Source organism: Spea bombifrons, chromosome 4 (genome assembly GCF_027358695.1).
Source record: "Spea bombifrons isolate aSpeBom1 chromosome 4, aSpeBom1.2.pri, whole genome shotgun sequence".
Classification (NCBI taxonomy): domain Eukaryota; kingdom Metazoa; phylum Chordata; class Amphibia; order Anura; family Pelobatidae; genus Spea; species Spea bombifrons.
The window spans coordinates 25,915,547-25,936,546 of record NC_071090.1 but is presented as its reverse complement, the minus strand read 5'-3'; the positions used below and the strand labels follow the sequence as shown (position 1 = coordinate 25,936,546).

The 21,000-nt window shown below is 42.2% G+C and overlaps 2 protein-coding genes across 4 annotated transcripts in view; one reads left to right on the top strand and one right to left on the bottom strand.

Moving 5' to 3' along the window:
• The window catches only part of ACSL6 (acyl-CoA synthetase long chain family member 6), a 147,562-nt gene that overhangs the window by 64,524 nt on the left and 62,038 nt on the right, over nt 1-21,000 (top strand). Inside the window, exon 1 of one of the 3 annotated variants that reach the window (XM_053461943.1) lies at nt 1,726-1,923. The exons of the other annotated variants lie outside the window; for them this stretch is intronic. The gene's annotated coding sequence lies outside the window, so the exon portion shown is untranslated. Of the gene's footprint in view, nt 1-1,725; nt 1,924-21,000 lie in introns of those variants that run through there. 3 annotated transcript variants of the gene reach the window in all.
• Nucleotides 1-21,000, bottom strand: part of IRF1 (interferon regulatory factor 1) — a 218,281-nt gene that overhangs the window by 180,154 nt on the left and 17,127 nt on the right. The window lies entirely within an intron of this gene.

Sequence of the window (21,000 nt, the reverse complement as noted above, 5' to 3'; positions counted from 1 at the left end):
TCATTCACAAACATTCATTCACTCATTCATATACTCTTACTTATATTCATGTAATGTCTAGCATAGTATATAGTGATGGGAGTTATGATGTACTTTAGAGCATAACTCCCATAATTATATGGGAACAATAATTATATAATGAACAAGACATTGGCAATGGTACAGGCTACAGCATAACACCTATCACGCTCACATTTACTAATCCACTCTCACTGTCACAGAATGTTTTCCAACCTTTCCTCTGTCACTTTTCTCGCTACAGCTCCTTTTACTCCTCCTCTTCGTTCTTCCTCCACTGGTGCAGTGAGCGCAGAAGGCAGTGGGCACGGCTTTAGTGTTGGGCGCTGGGATTTGACAGCAAATCCAGACACACAGCATCAGTTGCTGCAGGCATTGCAAGGGAGCAGGAGCGGAGGCCTGCATTAACAGACCTCCTGCTCCCTTGATTGACTTTAAGCCGGTTAGAGCGAGACCCTTGATCTCCCCAACCGAGCCTGCCCCTCGAGCGGCAGGCATTATAGGTATATAATGAACAATGTCTTGTTCATTATATACGGTAATTATTCTGCAGCGCTTCTTACAGTACATATATTCAAAGAGTGGAATTAGAAACTAGAATTGATAGACTAAGACAGACCAATGCATTGACCTGTATTTTAACTGAATAGAAAACTAATTTATTTTGCATAATTTAAAAAGTTTAAAAAAAAAAAATCTTATAAATGTTTGCAACAATGCTAAAAATATCTATAGACAATACTGATCCCTGATAAAATAAGTGTTCACCAGAGCTTTAAGATGTTGTTGATGCTGGAGCATAGTGAGAAAAGGTTAGCTACCCCAAAGCATTGTTTGACATTTAATGCGACAGGAAATTGTTAGATTTTTTTCTGCCATCCTGATGTTATAGCTTATGCTATTTTTGTTTTCAAAATGGTCCATATTTTTATATAAAAGTTAAATTAATTAACCCTCATTGTATTTTGTATAAACTCAATTTTAGCACAAATATAGGACATTTCTCATTTTGGAATTATACAAACACCCTTGAGCGTATGTCTTGCAGTACAATAGTTTTCATTTGTGCCATAGGACAGGGGCCACATCATAATACTGTGAAGATCAGCATTTTGAATACCATCAAAACATTATTTAGTTACAGCAGGGTTGACAGACTAAACTTGACAGTAAACTAGAGTAAAGTATTGACTTTGGAGAGATGGCTACTTCAAATAAATATATTTTGCTAATTTCATTCATTTTGCTGCAGTCCACTTTTTAATTTAATACATTTTTTTTTGCAATATAGTTGGAATCTTTGGAAGCTGTTGAAATGAACGGTTATACTTTTATATCCCATATCTGGAAAATATGTAGCTGGTATATGTGTATCTTTAATTTTTTCGATGGTTTTCTTTCATTGTTTTAACATATTGTTTTCAAATTGTATATATATTTTATATATTTTTTTGATCCATAAAAGCTACAGTCTTGGACTACAGTACAGTAGAATTTGGCAAGGCAAGTGTTAACTGGGTATACTGTTTTTGTCTCTCAGGCAGCCTAAGCTGATATTAGCCGAACCTAAGCACTTTGGATAGTTTTCTGATGGGAGGGGTGGCGCCTGGAACAAGACATCACAGGGACAAGATTCCAGAGCAGTTTCCCTTTAAGACTTACCACCCAGTGAAAAGACTTGTTTCAGGAAACCTGTTGAGTTGATCTATGTCCAGCAAAATGGGCTATTTACACTCTCATGGGAAGGAACACCCGATTCTAGATTAATGCACTGCTTTTTTATTCCATGTTTTTAATGAGGCTTTTAATGGCATAGACATAGTCCTTGTAAATGGGAGCAATATCAGAAATAACTTCAGGCTGAAATCACTCAAGAATCTGGGCTAGGAACTGTCACACACTAAGGTAGGATGTCTGATTGCCTTTCTGTAATTACAATGCATATTATGTTGAATGCATTCACAGCTGCCAGTGGTACCTTCTGTAATCTATTTATGGCAATATAAAGGTTAAAAAAACAGCATTTGGTTGTAATGCAGCTTACAACATTTTCCTTGATATGTGTTGCATACAGTTGACAGTTTTGCATATTTTCAGTTACCACTTACTTTTCGCACATTGAACATGGGAATAACAATGTTGAAGTGAAGCATTTCATCTGTTACATTGAGTGTCCCTCTCCGTACCACAACTGACTTGGTGGGTGGCAGGTGCTACAATCAATAGATTATTATGCGTTAGACTTAGCCTTCAGATTCGTACAAACTCTGTTTTTAATGAATTTTGCCTAATTTGTGCATTCATCTTCAAAAATGTAGAGGGATACCCTACAATACAAATGAAAAAGAACATTAACCCCTTCGCTGCTAAGCCATTTCCCACCCTGGTGCTAAGGCAATTTTGAGCATTTTGCTGCAGCTCACGTTTAAACGTAAATTTCTTAGGAATAAACAGTGGCGACTCTAGAAACAATATATAGGGGGGGCACACAAGATACCACAGTCAAACTGGGGGGGCATTAATAATTTCCACCATTAAATCATACCACTGAAAAAACACATATATATAGATCACAGGTTGCACACCCCAAAGCAAGCCCTGGTGTCCACACTGTCCACATAGAACCTGACCAGCACCCAGATAACACACATAAGATTTGCCATCTTTGTCCCATATACACCCGGCCTGTGCCATCTCGGTCCCCAAGGCTCAAACATCCTGCTAGTGCCATCTTTGCCCTTCCACAATTATACATCTATGATACACACGAACACATTAAGTCATGCTCTCCCTCATTCAGATAATTCATCCACAAGTTAACTCATGCTCTCCCTCATTCAGACGATTCATCCATTTTAAGAAACTACGCCCCTTGGAGCTTCAAATGAGGGGCTACATGTATTTCTAGGACAAAAGTTGAGTGCACAAATAATGATGGAATATGTCGCTTTGGCTAGAAAATATGTTTTTTCTATCCATAGCGACATGTTCATTTGTGTCTAGCGCACTCCAGGTGTGTACTAGAAACACATACAGCCCCTCATTTGATGCGCCAAGGGGTGTAGTTCTTGCAAATGTGTACTTTTTGTGCCATAATTTAACTTCCTACATGAGCAGTAATGCCACGTCAAGGCTTCAACCCTAATTACTGATCATTCACACGCCTTTCATATCTCCATTCACTCGCAGAAGCACACACCATACTTTCCATACATTCACTCGCAGAAGCTCACACCATTCTTTCCCCTTACAATCCCAAAGAAATGATGGTAAAGGGAGAAAAAAAAAATCACTTTTACAGCAAAAATAAGTTTTGCAGTAAAAATTCAAGGTGCTCCAGGGATGAGATGGTTACTCACGTACCGCACAGGCTAAATGGCTGATTTTAATAATATTTGCAGTTCATCAGGATTTCAAAAATTGCCTTCCTCTACCGTTGGCTAAATTTAACCCCATGATCAAAGGGATCATGGGATTAAAAATTAGTATCGCCCATTTTTAAAAAGGGAATGTGACTTTTTATAGCTATATGATCGCTGTGGTAACATTGGCTACCACAGTGATCATTTAGCTAGAATACTTAAACTTTTTTATTTTTTTTAAAGTTTAACTACTTTATGTTTAAATCATTTTTTTTACATTTTTTTTAACATAATTTTTTTAAATTCTTTTACAAGCTATATACCGTTGGAAAGGTGAGATAATTACCTTTCCAACGGTATATGTTGGAGGTCTGTAGCTGCTTAGATGCCTGAGATACAGGCATCTAAGCAGCATGCCCCCATACCGCTTTAACTGACAATTGTCAGTTATTAATAAAGTTGCGCGGTGACATCATCGCGTCATTGCGCGTGCCGTCACCGGCCGGATCGGGTGGCCCCGGTGATGCCCTTCAGTGTGAGGGGCAGATCGCCGGGGTAGGTGGTGATGGAGGTCCACAGACCTCCATCAAGGTAAGATAGTGCTAGTGACGGCATGGTGCCGTCATTAGCACCCGACTGGGACTGCTAACGACGGCACCATGCCGTTGTTAGCAGTCAAGGGGACTGTCCTGGGTGGCTCCAAATTCGGCGGGGGGGGGCAACAGGGGGGGCAAGGAATATCCTAGGGGGGGCAATTGCCCCCCCTTGCCCCCCTGTAGCGACGCCACTGGGAATAAACTATACAAACCATATATTGTTTTTTCAGCACACCCAGCAGATTCCAAATATACCATTTTTATATGTGTATGTCTCATTAGGTTCACTTATTTTTCTAAACTCTAATATCAAAACCTGTGTTTCAAAAATTGCCTCCCTCTACTATTGGCTAAATTTAACCCCATGATCAAAGGGATTATGGGATTAAAATTTTGTATTGGCCATTTTTAAAGGGAATATGACTTTTCATTGCTATATGATCACTGTTTTTAAAGTTAAACTAGTTTATTTTTCGATAATTTAATTTGGGGGTCTCTAGGCAATTTTGATCTTTATTTATCTGCCTTTAGAGACCCCCAAATCATGTTTTACTTTTTTTTACATCTTTACTTTTTTAACGTAATATTTTTTATTTTTATTTTACAAGCTTTATGCCGTTGGAAAGGTAATCGCCTCACCTTAACTCAATTACAATTCACATGATGCTCATGATTTGGGGTTACGTAGTAGACTATGAGCAAGCAAAAAATAAACAGGGCAGGCCAGGACAAGGGACTGCATATGCAGCATGTAATTTATATTTTTTAGTCAAATTCAGTCCAATATCATGTGGCTGGATGTGGCTGTCCTCCAGTGCTCTAGTGCTGTTGTTGTCGCTGTATTCCCTTTCTTACTCAAAATTTGTAGACGAAAATGAATGCAGCAAAAATGAATAAAAAAAATTGTCCGAATTGATTTTGCTCGCTGTGCACAAGTCTATTATGCAACTAGTCAGCTTTTTTGTGAGTTAAGCTCATAGGACTTTCTGTAAAAAGTACAATCTACTGATTATCTTCTAGAATTGCATCATTAATTCTGTGCTTTCTGTTCATAGATCTCAACAGACCTGCTTTTGCCTGTTGCTGAATACAAAATGGTCCCTGTTTACAGTTAAATTAGTCTCATTTAGTCTTGTCCCCGAGTTCCAGACAAATGTTTGCCAGAGTATATGTTAGAGGGAGGGGCAAAGAAGACACGGACAAGCTGTTTGGGGGTTTGGATAGCACTGATAAGCTCATTGGAGCAGAAGTGGAACTCACAGGCTGTTTAGGGGCAAGGCTGGGACTTTGGGTGAAGTTGGGAGGCACCAGGACAATTTTTGCACTGGGGGGCCTGTGGTTTCTAGTAATGCCCCTGGTCAAGCACCTCCCATTCCTGCATTAACAAGTGTGCAAGGATCTGCTCCACTTATAGCCCAAATCTGCAGCCATGAAAGGTAAAAAAATTGTATATATTATATAACAGAAACAGATGAAAGAGGAAAATATAAACAGGCAAAAGAGATGACAAATAACACATAAAGGTCAGAAAGAGATGCTATCTCTTTACTCCTTTATTCTTGCGCTCTCATTAGTCTCATGGAATGGGAGTCACATGACCAGGTGGGTAACTATAAACCACAGGGCCCCAGTACAAAAATCACAGTGCCCAGTGGCCCCCAACTTCACCAAGTAACATATCCCACATGACTGGCTCCAGCTCTATACATATACACAAAAAGACACCAACTCTGACATTACAGTACATACACACACACTCACATGTACTTCCCACTCCCTCCCCTTCTTGCCTAGTGGAGACCTGCCATGCATTACATAACCCTACACAAGATAACCTGGCCAATAGATTTATTTGTATGTCATATAATTTATTTGGTCTTCATAAAAGCTGCTTTAGAACCAAATGTCCATAACCAAGGTATGTTCTTGTTTAGTAACTGGTATAAGGTACCCAAGCCAAGTTTCATAAAAATGTATGGTAATCATTTAACAGTCCTAAATAAGACTGTATGGTAAAAAATGTATGGTAATCATTTAACAGTCCTAAATAAGACTGGAGTTTTGTGACATTGAAGCCTATGCGTTGAATCTTTGGTGCTATGAATACCATTTCTATTCCCGACGTGTGCACAAAACTCCAGCTTTGGAGCCATGAATTTGCATTTTAAATGTAGACCATAAGTCTGTAGTCTTAAAGTGTCTGATGTACAAATTCAACATTTTTAAAATTTTCCTCATCAGTGCATCCAGTGACCAGCATGTCACCAAGCATATACTTTGTAAATTACCGTATTGGCTCGAATATAGGCCGCACTTTTTTCCCCCACTTTAAGTCTTTAAAGTGGGGGTGCGGCCTATATTCGGGGTCTAGCGCCCGGGCGCCGGGCAGGCAGCGGGGTTCGGATACAGATCCCCCGCAGCGGTGCAGGGGACCTGCATCCTACTCCCCGATACTCTCAGGCAGCCTCCCCTGCCAGCACTTCCCACGGGGGGGGTGCCGGCACGGGAGGTTGTCTAAGCGCATCGTGCGGACCGTCCGCACGATGCGTTTTACCTCTGCCCACCCCCGACTTACCGGAGCAGACTCCCAGGTGTCTTGCGGGGCCGGCGGGAGACATCTACGCAATACGCGTATGCAACTTCCGGTACCGGCACCGGAAGTTGCATACGCGTATTGCGTAGATGTCCCCCGCGGGCCCCGCAAGACACCCGGGAGTCTGCTCCGGTAAGTCGAGAAGGACAGTGGCAGCATATCTCGGGGGGGGGGGGCAGTGGCAGCATATCTCGGGGGGGGAGGAGGACAGTGGTAGCATATCGGGGGGGAGGAGGACAGTGGTAGCATATCGGGGGGGAGGAGGAGGACAGTGGTAGCATATCTCGGGGAGGGAGGACAGTGGCAGCATATCTCGGGGGGGGCAGAGTGGCAGCATGTTTTTTTTTGGTGCTTTTTTAAAGAAAAAAACTTTTTCTTTAACCCCTTAAGGACAATAGGGGTTTTTACTCGTAGTATATTGTGGGACAATGGCTCTTTTAACGTTTTTCAGTGTTACTGTTTAGATGTAATTTTCTTCTTTCTCATTTCATGCTCCCACACATATTATATATTGTTTTTTCCAGGACAAACAGGGCTTTCTTTAGATACCATTCATTTTATCATATCATCTAATTTACTATAAAATAAAATGATAAAATATGGGGATTTTTTGTTAAAAAATTTCTTTTTCTCACTTTTTAAACAGAAAACTTTTACTTATCTGCAAAAACGAATGAAAAAACCTGCTAAATAGATTCTACTATTTGTCCTGAGTTTAGAAATACCCAATGTTTTTATGTTTTTTTGCTTTTTTCTGCACGTTATGGGGCAATAAGTACAGGTAGCGTTTTGCCATTTCAAAACCATTTTTTCCAAATCTGGTAATTCTTCCCCCCATGTGCCATTTCAGGTATCTTTGAAGCCGGATAATGCAATTTACCCCATCAAGTCATATATTTTTAAAAACTAGACACCCCAAGGCATCTGAAATGCTGGTATTTTAACCCTTTCCATGCACTAATTTTACCACCACCCTTAGTGAAACTTTATGCTAGTAATTTTTTTTTGTATTTTTTTCACACGTGTTGTACTTCAGGTATAAATCTATCGCTCCTGGTATATGTCCGTGTCAAACAACACCCCAATATGTGTTCAGTAACATCTCCTGAGCGCAGTGATTTGTAGGGTTATTTGGGAGGTAAAATGCCGCCTTTGTGAGGTGTGTATTTTTTGCCATTTAGACATCTGCCCCATGTCCCATATTTGGGACATCTTTGAACCCGGCCAATTCAATTTACCCCATCAATTCATATATTTTTTAATACTAGACACCCTATGGGCATTTGTAATGCCAATATTTTAACTCTTTCCATGCTGGAATTTTTGTAAAGATAAAGAATTTTAGGACTTGCTTATTAAAAACTTTTTTTTTTTTTTTTTTTTGGTGACAGTGGGGATTTTTACATGTTACCATATTTTTTTAATTTTTTTTTAAACATTTTTGACCAATTTTTTTTTTTTTTATTACTAATCACTCTCAATAGTGAGCTGGGCTCCATTGACCTTGCATGGTTGGATGCAGTACCTGCATTCAACCTGCAGGAGGAGCTCGAGAGTTCTCAAGAGGGCCTGGATAGACCCTCTGTGAACTAAGATCTATTGTTAATGCCATCCTGTGAATAACGGCAACGTCATTCACAGGATGGCACTTGTGGTTGCTCCTCGGAGCAATCACAAGGCGATCGGGGGTCGGGGGGGTTGTGTTGCTACATGCCTCGATACTGAGGCATGTCAGCAACACAGTTTATGCTTAGGAAGCGATTCCGATCGCTTCCTAAACAGTTTTAGCCAGGCGCCGTTTTCTTCCGGGGAGGGCTGCCAAGGGCTGCCTCACTTGTGAGGCTTCCGTGGATGCTGCAAAGCCGCCAATCGCGGCGAAAACGCCGCGATCGCGGCGATGCAGCTATTTAACGGCAGCCCGTACATGTAGGGGCATTGTCGTTAACCCGTTGCACGGCAACCCCGTACATGTACGGGGATTGTCGTTAAGGGGTTAAAAAAGCACCAAACTTTTAGGGTGCGGCCTATATACGGGGGCGGCCTATATCCGAGCCAATACGGTATATTCCCACCTGCTTCATTGTTCTCTGCCATATAGTGGGTGCTGGGGGAATCCCAAAAACCAAATCTGCTTTTTTGAAAGTTTGCCCACCGGCCAAAGTTATCAATATTTCATCAGTTCTAGGCATTGGGAATTGATAATTAGTTGATTTAGAGCTATGTGGCAATCCCCACATATATGAAAATCACCTAATGTTTTGTTGACTGGAAAAATTGGTGATATCCAGCTACTTAGCTTTACTTTTCATGATTCCTGATTCCTCCAGCCTTTGAAGTTTTTAATGCAAAAGCAGCTGGATGGCCTTAAACTTTTTTTTGGATGGGCACCAGGTTTTAGATGCAATTTAAATGCTGTATCTTTGTGAACTATCGAAAACCGATATTTATTTTTAAGGCATTTAATCCATTGCTCAGTATCAGCCGTAGAGACAGAATTTGGGCTTCTTTTCTTCTTAGGGGAATACTATGAAAGTTAAATCAATTGATCTAATTGTGACCTAACAGTGGGGCCCACCCTTCTCTAACACATACGGTGGTAGCAACATTTAATAACATTTTTATATGTTACTGTAACTGTCGCACATCCTTGTGGTGGAGTTTCTAATGAATATGGATGGAGTTTTATTTTTACGGTTCAACCTCAGAGCATGTAAATGATCTTTGTTAATAACTAATCGATTAGATGGCCGATAATTTTTTCGATTAATCGATTAATTGGATAAAAATAATCAATATGCTAATTGTTCGTTTATTTAAAATAACGTATAATTTACATTAAGTTGTGTCATTAACACATATCTCTTTATCACAATGGCATTTCTCTTTCCGCCTTCTTATTTTACTAACATACCGTATTTGCTTGATTATAAGACGACCCCCCAAAATCTGAATATTACTTTATGAAAAAAAAGAAAAAGCCTGAATATAAGACGACCCTATAGGAAAAAAGTTTTACCAGTAAATGTTAATTCATGTAATCTATGTGAACAGTTTTTTTTTAATAATAGCTATGATTGAGAAAAATATTTTGTTTTTATTTCCATTTTTTTTCAACCTGCCCCCCCAGTTATGCACATCTGCCCTCTGGCTTGGCACTCTGCCCAGAAATGCCTTATACCCCCTATATGCCACTGTGCCCCATGATATGCCTTTTAACCCTCTAAATGCCACTGTGCCCCATGATATGCCTTTTGACCCCTATGTGCCATTCTGCCTCCAGAATTGCCTTATACCCCTATATGCCACTCTGGCATTTAGGAGGTTAAAAGGCATATTATGGGGCAGAGTGGCATATAGGGAGGTATAAGGCATTTCAGGAGGCAGAGTGGCGTATAGAGGGTTAAAAGGCATTTCTGGAGGCAGAGTGGCATTAAGGGGTTAAAAGGCATTTCACAGAGCACTCTGCCTCCAGAAATGCCTTATGCCCCCCATTTAACACCCCGTCCCCCTCCCTCCTCAAAACTTACCGGTGCTTATGAGTCCCCGGTGCGTAGTCACTCTGATCTCTGACAGCCGGGAAAGGTCTGCGCGATGGACGCAGACAACCCCCGCCGCTAACCGCACCTCCTCCCGGCTGCAGCGGAAGTTGTGTATGCGAATCGCGTAGGGCTCTACACGCTGCCCGGACTAAGCACCGGGGACTCAGAAGTACCGGGGGCAGGAGGATCCAGGTCCCCTGCATCGCTGCGGGGGATCTGGATCTTAGTCTCATAGTCAGACCTAGTTGAGGTCTGATTTATAAGACGAGGGGTATTTTTCAGAGCATTTGCTCTGGAAAAAACCTTGTCTTATAATCGAGCAAATACGTTAATTAAAGCTAAAATACAAGAACCCAAAACACATTATTTCTCAAACTAGGTTTTAATACCAACAAAAAGTTTTACACTTTGCCCCAGCCCTCACTTTGCCCCAGACCTCACTTTGCCCCAGACCTCACTTTGCCCCAGCACTTTGCCCTGCACTCCACACTTTGCCCCAGCACTCCACACTTTGCCCCAGCACTCCACACTTTGCCCCAGCACTCCACACTTTGCCCCAGCACTCACACTTTGCCCCAGCACTCACACTTTGCCCCAGCACTTTGCCAGCACTTTGCCCTACACCCACACTCTGCCCTGCACCCAGTGTCCCACTCTGCCCTGCACCCACACTCCCACGCTGCCCTACACCCACACTCCCATTCTGCCCTGCACCCACACTCCCACTCTGCTCTGCACCCACACTCACACTCTGGCCTACACTCCTACGCTGGCCTGTACTCCCACTCTGCCCTGGACCCACACTCTGTCCTGCACCCACACCCACACTCCCACTCTGCCCTGCACCCAGTCTCCCACTCTGCCCTGCACCCCCACCCCCACTCTGGCCTGCACCCCAACTCTGTCCTGCACTCACACTCCCACTCTGCCCTGCACTCCCACTCTGCCCTGCACCCCCACCCCCACTCTGCCCTGCACCCCCACTCCCACTCTGCCCTGCACCCCCACTCTCACTTTGCCTCACACATAGACACTTGCACATAGACACTCGCACATAGACACTCACTTACCTCAGCTATGGACTCGTTCCACCCTTCAAGTAGTTTAAAACTTTATACAGCAGACCAACACCATTTCTTAATTCAAGCGCGTCACATCCGGCGCTCAGCAAGGTCACGTAGCTCATTGAAGGCAGAGACTGCAGAGCGCGTAGCTGAAGCGGAGAAACGATCGCGGAGGAGGTAAAGGGAGCCGAGTGCTGCAACAACGAATCGATCACTTGATTAATTGATAACGAAAATCTTTGACAGTGATTTCCATTATCGATTATTATCGATTTTATCGATTCGTTGTTTCAGCCCTATTAATAACCAATACTGCCACTCCAGTATATACATACATGTTAAACTTATCTCCGTCAATTAGCAATGCAATGTTGATGCATGATGTACTTCTACTTACTGTGCTGATAAGAAGATGTCTCACTGTATCCTCCCCATCTGAATTTGATGAATCAGGTTGAAAATCATATTTGTAAGTTTCCTTTCTATGCTGAATTTTGAATCCCAGCGGATTGTGTTTCAGTCCTCTGATCCTTTAAACAAGGGATCCCCAACCCCCGGGTTGGGGACCGGTACCGGTCTGTGGCCTTTAAGCAACCGGGCCGCACGGCAGTTCCGGGCGCCGGGCGGGTGTTATCTTTTTTTCATTTAGCCATGCTGCAGGCAAAAAGCAGGGTGAGGATTCATATGGCCCGCAGCGCTGCAGGGGACCTGAATCCTCCTCTCTAGCAGCCATGCAGACAACCGCGCTGCTAAAGGCACTTCCCCCGGGAATTCTATGAAGGAGCGATTCCGGTGCTCCACCATAGAAGCCCCGGCAGCAGTGGAGGTTGTCTGAGCACAGACTTCCCCCTGACTGTCGGAGATGAGGATCCCCCAGCAGGGGACCTGTATCCTCCTCTATGGCAGCCAGGAAGGACAACTTCCGCTGCTACCGGCACTTCCGCAGGGGCTTCTATGACGGAGCGCCGGCATAGAAGCCCCGGTAGATGTGACGAGCAGCAGCAGAGGTTGTCATCGCGCAGACATACATTGGCTGCCCCGCTAGGCACCAGGGAGTCTGGGGGTGCATTGGTAAGTCAGGGTGGCAGAGTGGCATATCTAGTGGGGCATAAAGCATATCAGGGGGCATAAAGCATATCTATGGGGGCAGAAAGCATATCTATGGGGGCAAAGTGGCATATCTGTGGGGTATAAAGCATATCTAGGGGAGCAGACTGGCGTATCTAGGGGAGCAGAGTGGCATATCTATGGGGGCAGAGTGGCATATCTGGGGGCATAAAGCATATCAGGGGACAGAGTGTCATATCCTGGGGGCATAAAGCATATCTGGAGGGCAGAGTGGCACAATTTTATGTGCTTTTTATGGATGGAAAGACAACCAGGGAAGTTGCAAATATCTCATTATATATTAAATGTAATAATAATAAAAGTAAAACGCACAATAAATGTAGTGTAATTCAGCCAAACCCAAAACACCCCGCCAGCGGTCCGCGGAAAAATTGTCTTCCACAAAACCGGTCCCTGGTGCCAAAAAAGTTGGGGACCGCTGCTTTAAACTTCCGCAAAAGCATTTCAAATAACCTTAGTTTTGACAATTAACATTTTGGATCAGCAAAATGTTGTATGATGTCCTGTTACTCCACAACTGTAACTGGAATTGGACATTAAATTAAAGAGTTAACACTTTGCTTTGTGTTTAGAGTTTAGAGTTGGTTGTATATTTCAGTCCATCGATAATTTTGCAACATACTATTTCCTGTGCTCTTTTTAAAGTCAGATCATCCTCTGGCAATAATTTCGTTTGATTAGCTTCTGCTATAACAAATTGGTCGCTGATGGATATTGATAAATACCGTATTTGCTCAATTATAAGACGACCCTGATTATAAGATGACCCCCCAAATTTCAATATTAATTTAGAAAAAAAGAAAAAGCCTGAATATAAGACTACCCTATAAGAAAAAAGTTTTACTAGTAAATATTAATTGACATATAAACAATTTTTTCATATTTAATTATAACTATGATTTGCCACTCTGCCCCCAGATATGCTTTATACCCCCTATATGTCACTCTGCCTCCCAGATATGCCTATTAACCCTTATATGCCACTCTGCCTCCAGAAAGTCCTTATACCCCCCTATGCCACTCTTACCCTCCCCTAACTTACCAGTGCTTCCCTAGATTTGTCCCACGTGCTTCAGATTCCTTGGTGTCTAGTGGGGCAGTCGGTGGAGGCTTCTACGAATGAGCACCAGAAGGTCATGTGATGCTGGCGCTCCATCATAGAAGCCCCCAGAGGAAGTGCCGGCTGCCAGAGAGGAGGATCCGAGTCTCCTGCAGTGCTGCAGGGGATCTGGATCTTAGTCTTGTAGTCAGACCTCTATTTGAGGTTTGATTAGAAGACGACCTTGAATATAAGACAATGGTTATTTTTCAGAGCATTTTCGAGCAAATACAGTAATTTCCAAAATTACAGGTACTAGCTAATTGATCCTTCACTTTTGGTGCAAGTATTGCCATTCTGTCCCTCATCTGAGCAACAAATCTAATATGTTTTTTCCTTGGATGGTTGTTCCACCCAAATTTATTTTACAACACCCAGTATGCCCCTGGGTTGCCTTGCATATAGTAACTCAAATAGTGAGAAGCTAGTAGAGGAATTGGGTACTTCCCTGATTGCAATCATCAAATAGAGTAACAGTGAATCCCAGTCTTTACCTTATTTTTCTATTCACTATTTTTAACATGTTTTTTATGGTTTTATTGTGTTTGTGGGTGATAAACTGATGCACATACTGCCTTAATTTTTAGACGTATATACACTTCCTCCATTAATTTTGAAACAAAACACTTGCCCTGATTGGACACAATTTCTTATGGCCACCCTACCCGGAAAAGACCTGTAACAGTTCTTGTAGAATAGTTTTAAGAGAAAAATTTCTCAAAGGTATTGCCTCTGGATATCTAGTAGCATGGTCTACAATGTCCAATATATAATGATTACCTCTAGTGAATCATTCAACAGGGCCCACCAAATCCATACTGATTCGTTGAAACTGTCTTTTAATGATAGAGAAGAGTATTAACATGGTTCTCAAGTTGGCCCGAAGTGCAGTAAGTTCGCAATTAGGGCAAGTGTCACAGTAGCATTTTACTTCCTCATTGAGTCCTGGCCAAAAAATTAATTCTTGAAGTCTATCTCTGGTTTTCTCTACCCCAAGTTAACTTCCAAATTTACTGGTTTACTTTGTGTAGGTAATCATTCCTTATCATAAAATTGGGACTGGGTCCCTTTTGTTTTCATTCCAAACTTTCCCCATTTATTTCCACCATTTCCCATGGAAACAGTTCCTTTAGTGAATCAGTGGGTGCAGGGTTAACTTAAGGGACACTTATAAAACCCAGGGTATTTTTTCCTAATAATACAGCATATGTTAACCTAGGTATTACAGTGGCAGTAACCAAAACTAACTTTCTCTCTCCCACTCTCCCTCTGCTTTATTATATTAGATTTTTGTTCTCTGTGTTTTGATGCAACACATTTAGCAAACATTAATTGGGATTTTGGTAAAAAAAATGAAATAACATTTTGTTTATCTTGATCCACAGGGCAGCTCCTTAAAAGGCCTTCATTATTAATACATCATTTTAATCCTGTATGCCCCCCTATATCTCCAGTGTGAATAGATAAGTACAAACCAATGTAGGTCTCTTATTATAGCGCTCTGCATTGTATCGCCAGTCGAGGCTGTTGCTTAGCAGGAACAGGACACATATATACATCACTGTGGTGCATGCTGTGCAGCTCTCAGGACATCACAGCCAGTTGTCTATAATAAAGTGTTTTTGGGTCATAGAGCAGGGTGATAGTAATTAACTAATGCAGTATGACCTGTAAACTGAAATGAGTTATTGGTTTAATGCCTGAGGAAAAAATAACACAATTATATAACGTAAGACATGTTTTATTGTGGAGTACCCTTAAACTAAAAATTACACCAATAGGAAACATGTAAATGAGTTAATAAATATACATATTAATTATAATAATATATAATATATAACCAATTGTGACCCCGAAAAACTTTGTGTGTACAAATATATATCCCGTGATGAAAGGCAAATGGATAAATCAAAAATAATACTTATTAGTTGATTCTTCTTTAGGTAAAAAAAAAATATGGAAAAAAAAGAAATAATATTCACAGGGGCAGCAAGTTATGTTGGGACAACCGACAAAACGGGTAGGGCAATGGTTCCTTTATATTTTGGCAATTTTGTCACTGGCTACTGTATGGACTTGGTTACCCATTTGCTGTTGTATATGCTTGTAAAGAAAGCCTGAATATAAGACTATAGGACTATAGGAAAAATGTTTTACTAGTAAATACCGTATTGGCTCGAATATAGGCCGCACTTTTTCCCCCCACTTTAAGTTTTTAAAGTGGGGGTGCGGCCTATATTCGGGCTCTAGCGCCCGACGCCCGGGACATGCAGTCCCGGGCGCCGGGCAGGCAGCGGGGTTAAGATACAGATCCCCCGCAGCGGTGCAGGGGACCTGCATCCTTATCCCCGATACGCTCAGACAGCCTCCCCTGCCAGCACTTCCCACGGGGGGGGGTGCCGGCACGGGAGGTTATCTAAGCGTTTTACCTCTGCCCCCCCCCTCCTCGACTTACCGGAGCAGACTCCCGGGTGTCTTGCGGGGCCGGCGGGAGACATTTACGCAATACGCTCATGCAACTTCCGGTACCGGAAGTTGCATACGCGTATTGCGTACATGTCCCTCGCCGGCCCCGCAAGACACCCGGGAGTCTGCTCCGGTAAGTCGAGGAGGGGGGGGCAGAGGAGGACAGCGGCAGCGGATCGCGGGGAGGGAGGACAGCGGCAGCGGATCGCGGGGAGGGAGGACAGCGGCAGCGGATCGCGGGGAGGGAGGACAGCGGCAGCGGATCTCGGGGAGGGAGGACAGCGGCAGCGGATCTCGGGGAGGGAGGACAGCGGCAGCGGATCTCGGGGAGGGAGGACAGCGGCAGCGGATCTCGGGGAGGGAGAACAGTGGCAGCGTATCTCGGGGAGGGAGGACAGAGTGGCAGCATGTTTTTTGGTGCTTTTTTAAAGAAAAAAAACTTTTTCTTTAAAAAAGCACCAAACTTTTAGGGTGCGGCCTATATACGGGGGCGGCCTATATCCGAGCCAATACGGTATTCACATGTAAACAATTTTTCATATTTAATAAAAACTACGATTGAGAAATATGCCTTATATACCCATATATGCCACTCTGCCCCCCATATATTCCTTATACCCCCTATATGTCACTCTATGTCTCTATGACATGCCTTTTAACCTCCATTATGCCACTCTGCCTTGTAGAAATGCCACTCTGCCTACATGAATGCCCTATATCTCCCAAATGCCACTCTGCCTCCCCCCTGACTTACCAATGCTTCCCCAGACCCGTTCCTCATACTTCGGACTCCCTGGTGTCTAGTGGGGGCAGCCGGTGGACGTCTGCGCAATGCGTGTAGACAACCTCTGCTGCCCGTTAGTTCCTCCGGGGCTTATATGACGGAGCACCGGCGTGACCTTCCAGTGCAGTCATATAAGCCCTGGCGGAAGTGTCAGCAAGAGAGGTTGTCTGTGCGACATCACTCTGGCGCTCTGCATCAATAGCCGGCGCATAGTTATGAGGGAGCACTAAACTAGAGGCTTGGAGTCACAGACCTCGCACTCCCATGACAGGATGGAGGCTAGAGGATGATGGAGGAGGATGATGGAGGATGAAGAGATGGGGAAAAAGGGGTGTAAGGGCTGTGTAAGCTAGTGTGTGTGTATGGGCAGTGTGTGTGTGTGTGTATTGGCAATGTTTGTGTATATGTGTGTTTATGGGCACGTGTGTAAGGGCTATGAATGTGTATATGTGTGTTTATGGGCACGTGTGTGTAAGGGCTATGTATGTGTATATGTGTGTTTATGGGCACGTGTGTAAGGGCAGTGTATGTGTATATGCATGTTAACCCCTTAATGACAAAGCCCGTACATGTACGGGCTCAAAATGAATTGTTTAGGGACTGCCCATTGTCCTTAAAGGGGTTAATGGGCAGGTGTGTATAAACGCGTTGTGTAAGTGCAGTGTATGTGTATTGGCAGTGTGTGTAAGAGCATTATAGGTATTTGTATGCTCGTAAGCTGGTGTGTGTGTAAAGGCAGGGTTGTGTAAGGGCAGTGTATGTGTATCTGCGTGTTAATGGGCAGGTGTGTTTAAACCCTGGTGCTAAGCTAGTTTTCGGGATTTTGGTGCATCTCACGTTTAAACGCGTTTAGAAGTACATTTCTTGGGAATAAACTATACAAACCATATATTGTTTTTTTCAGCACACCCAGCAGATTCCAAATATACCATTTTTATATGTGTATGTCTCATTAGATTTGCAAAATACAACCAAAAATGGGAAAAAAGTGTAATTTTTCACTTCCAACTCAATAAAAACTAGTTTGTAATGTTATTTTTCTAAACTCTAATATCAAAACCTGTGTTGCTAAATATTTGTAGTAGGTAACCGGTCTAAAATAAACAGACATTGAGAACAGTAGACTGTGTTTTTCTAATATTTTATTGCTAAAAGTTAAATTTATTAGACTATCACAAAATTCATCTTTAAATTTAATGCATGGCTGCGTCAATTAAACAGCTCTAGCTGCCCGGGATGTTAAAATATGCCAACAAAACTATATATTTTTAGAAACTACACCCCCAGCCGCAGCAAATGAGGTCTTATTTGTATTTGTATCACAAAACTGACGTGCACAACAAATAAGTGAATATCACACAAATAAAAATAAAAAATAAATAAAATTAAAAGCGACAAGTTCATTTATGTCTTCCGCACTCCAGGTTTGTCCTAGAAACACATGCAGCCCCTCATTTGATGCGCCTAGGGGTGTAGTTTCTGAAAATATATACTTTATGTACCATAATTTAACTTCCCAGCTGTCTAGAGCTGTCTAAATGCAGCCATCACCCCTAAATGTTTTAAGACAATTTTTTAACAAGATTCTCCAATCTGCCATATCTGAAGTTAAGGTGGTCTAGACATCAGGGAAGTTAAATTAGGGTACATAAAGTACACATTTCAAGAAACTACACCCCTTGGAGCTTCAAATGAGGGGTTACATGTATTTCTAGGACAAAAGTTAAGTTCACAGATAATGATGGAATATGTCGCTTTGGCTAGAAAATATGTTTTTTCTAACCATAGCGACATGTTCATTTGTGTCTTGCGCACTCCAGGTTTGTCCTAGAAACACACGCAGCCCCTCATTTGATGCGCCGAGGGGTGTAGTTTTTGAAAATATGTACTTTTTGTGCCATAATTTAACTTCTTACGTGAGCAGTAATGCCACGTCAAGGCTTCAACCCTAATTACTGACCATTCACACGCTTTTCATATCTCCATTCACTCGCAGAAGCACACACCATACTTTCCATACATTCACTCGCAGAAGCACACACACCATTCTTTCCCCTTACAATCCCAAAGAGATGATCGTGAAGGGAGAAAAAAAATCACTTTTACAGCAAAAATAAGTTTTGCAGTAAAAATGCAAGGGGCTCCAGGGATGACATGGTTAACTTATGTACTACAGGCTATACGGCTGATTTTTGCAGTTCATCTGGATTTCAAAAATTGCCTTCCTCTACCATTGGCTAAATTTAACCCCATGATCAAAGGGATCATGGGGTTAAAATTTAGTATCGGCCATTTTTAAAAAGGGAATGTGACTTTTTATAGCTGTATGATCACTGTGGTAACATTGGCTACCACAGTGATCATTTAGCTAGAATACTTAAACTTTTTTTTTTTTAAAGTTAAACCAGTTTATGTTTAGATAATTTAATTTGGGGGTCTCTAGGCAATTTTGATCTTTATTTATCTGCCTTTAGAGACCCCCAAATCATTTTTTTTACTTTTTTTGTACATTTTTATTTTTTTAACATAATATTTTTTATTCTTTTTTTACAAACATTATACCGTTGGAAAGGTGAGGCGATTACCTTTCCAACGGTATATGTTGGGGGTCTGTAGCTGCTCAGATGCCTGAAATACAGGCATCTAAGCAGCATGCCCCCATACCGTGAAAACTGACAATTGTCAGTTTTCAATAAAGTTGCACGGTGACGTCATCGCGTCATTACGGCCGGATCGGGTGGTCCCAGTGATGCCCTTCAAAATGAGGGGCAGATCGCCGGGGTAGGTGGTGATGGGGGTCCACAGACCCCCATCAAGGTAGGAGAGTGCTAGCGACGGCATGGTGCCGTCGTTAGCACCTGACTGGGACTGCTAGCGACGGCACCATGCCGTCGTTAGCAGTCAAGGGGTTAAAGGTAGGGAAGTGCTCATGCCATTGTACAGAGCGCTGATGAGAACTTTGAGTATTAGGTACAGAACTGAAGAACATATCTTCAGAAGGATATAGAAACTTTGGAGAAGGAGAGGGGCTAATAAACTGGGCCATAGATTGCAGGATAAACCTTATCAGGAAAAGCTGATGGATTTTAAGCAAGACGTTACAGGGGTGGGGTATCTAGCAGGGATACAATTTCACAAACTGACTTATTGCAAAGTTGACATCCTATCACAGAACCACGCTTGAATGCACTGAGTTCTTCAGAATGACCTATTTTTTCACATGGCTAGGTGCTTGATTTTATACACCTGTGGCAATGGATCTGATTGAAGCACCTGAACTCAAGAATTAAGAGGTGTGTCCATATAGTGTATGTGCAAATATTGCTGAGTGAACATGACTGTGTATGTTCGGGCATGGATGTGTAAGTGTGAGCATGAATTTGTATGTGTGAGCATGGATGAGTATATGTAAATGTGTAAGAATGTGTGAGGGAATATGTGCATGAGACAGGGACACAGAAGCAGTAGGTGGAGAAGGTAGGAAGACATTGTGAGTGTGAGAGAGCCTGAGAGAGTGAACCTATTATTCATAATATAACATAATGAGTGTGGGCATGGTTTTGGTTTGTGTGGTTGTGGTGGGGTAGCATTTTATCCTCAACATTTTACTGCTGGGCCTGGTTTCTGGCAATGTGGCTTATTACTGGTATCTACCAGTTACTGGAGATATTTGAAACAATACAATGTACTTATAGGGTTGATTAATATAGTAGTTTCTTATTATTGATGCTGAGTTTAATAGTTGAGCAAATTTTTAAGTATCAGAGTTAATTTTATATTAATTCTGGCACTAAAATAAATGTAAGGATACATTTTGGTGGTGGTAGTTAGTACCACTTAAGTGCAATGCCATAGCTAATACAGTATTTCACTTCATGAATATTTTGGTAGTCAGAAAAAAATTATATGTTAGTGATCAATGGAACTTTCTGTGGAGGAACAATTTCTGACATATTTGTATAAAAGCAGTATGTTAATAGGAGCCCTCCATCATTGTTTTGGCATACAGGTTGTGAATGTCGGCAAGAAGTTTGACTACACCAGTTCAATGAGTTAAATAAGCAAGAGCTTCTTTATTCAAGTGTACACAGGGGAGAGTCCAGTTTGCAGACTTCTCTCTCCCTCCTTAATTTTCTAACAATATATAGGCAAAAACTGCAAACATTCATTAACATATCTACTAGGCATCTGCTGTTATGTTTCCGTTATCTTCTGACTGTTTAAAAAAAAAAGGTCTGCTTTGGTGTGGAGATCCTTCGATTAAAAAAGGTCAAGGAAGGGACAACCTCTCCCTTGGTGTGGGGAACTTACGATTCTTTCGCAACAAGGCACTTAGAGCAAAGGCAAAAAG